Genomic DNA, 1,275 nt, shown 5'->3' on the forward strand with positions numbered 1-1,275 from the left:
AAATAGAAAAAAAAAAAAAATTGGCCAGACGTGGTGGTTCACACTTGTAATCCCAGCACTTTGGGAGGCTGAGGTGGGCAGAGCACTTGAGGCCAGGAGTTCGAGACCAACCTGATCAACATGGAGAAATCCCATTTCTACTAAAAATACAGAAATTAGCCTGGCCTGGTGATGGATGCCTGTAATCCCAGCTACTCAGGAGGCTGAGGCGGGAGACTTGCTTGAACCTGGGAGGCGGAGGTTGCAGTAAGCTGACTGTGCTTCAGCCTGGGAGACACGAGACTCTGTCTCAAAAAAAAAATTGTTTTTGTTTTTCTCAGAACTATAGGAAAAAATAAAAAGAAAAAAAAAAGAGGGTAAGTAAATAGAATAAAAAACAAAATTGTTTTTGTATGTTTTTATTGATTGAACACAGTTAGTGCAATCTTGTGTTTTGGAAGTTCATGTAACGTTCTGTCCATTTTTGCTTTATGTATTTTGGAGTTCTGTGGTTTACTACATTTACCTTTATAATTGCTATATCTTTTTGATAGATTGACCCTTTCATCATCATAGAATGATACATATGAGTTTTGTCTCAACAATTTTTGCTTTGATGTCCATTTTGTCTGATATTAATATAGTTATTTTGGCTCTCTTTTCGTTACTGTTTGCATGGAATATTTTTTTTTCCCAATCTTGTACTTTCAACCTATTTATGTCTCTGACTCTAAAGTAAATCTCTTATACCTTGTATAAAATTGGGCCATGTTTTTTTATGTATTGTCCAGTCTCTGATTTTGTCGAGAGAGAGGCTCACTTTGTTACCCAGGCTGGAGAATGGGGATCTCAGCTCACTGCAGCCTTGGACTCCCAGGCCAACCCGTCTTCCAGCCTTAGCCTCCCAAGTGGCTAGGACTGGCCGCCACATTCAGCTACCGTTTATTTATGTTTTTTGTAGAAACAGGGTTTTGCCATGTTGCCCAGGCTGGTCTTGAACTCCTCAGCTCAGGCGATCCACCCTCTGTGGCCTCCCAAACTACTGGGATTACAGGTGTATGCCACCACACCCAGCCAGATCTCTGACTTTTTATTTTATTTTATTTTTTTCCAGCCTATGTTAATCTTTTTATTGAATTAAGGCATTTAACGAATCTCTGACTTTCAGTTGTAGTGTTTAACCTATTTATAGTCAGTGTAATTACTGATAAGGAAGGAACTCTGTCATTTTGTTTAGGGTTGCCCAGGTTATGTCTTCCTTTTTCAGGTCCTTGTCACTGTCTTTTTTTTTTTTTT

Source organism: Cebus imitator, unplaced genomic scaffold (genome assembly GCF_001604975.1).
Source record: "Cebus imitator isolate Cc_AM_T3 unplaced genomic scaffold, Cebus_imitator-1.0 Scaffold26, whole genome shotgun sequence".
Taxonomy (NCBI): domain Eukaryota; kingdom Metazoa; phylum Chordata; class Mammalia; order Primates; family Cebidae; genus Cebus; species Cebus imitator.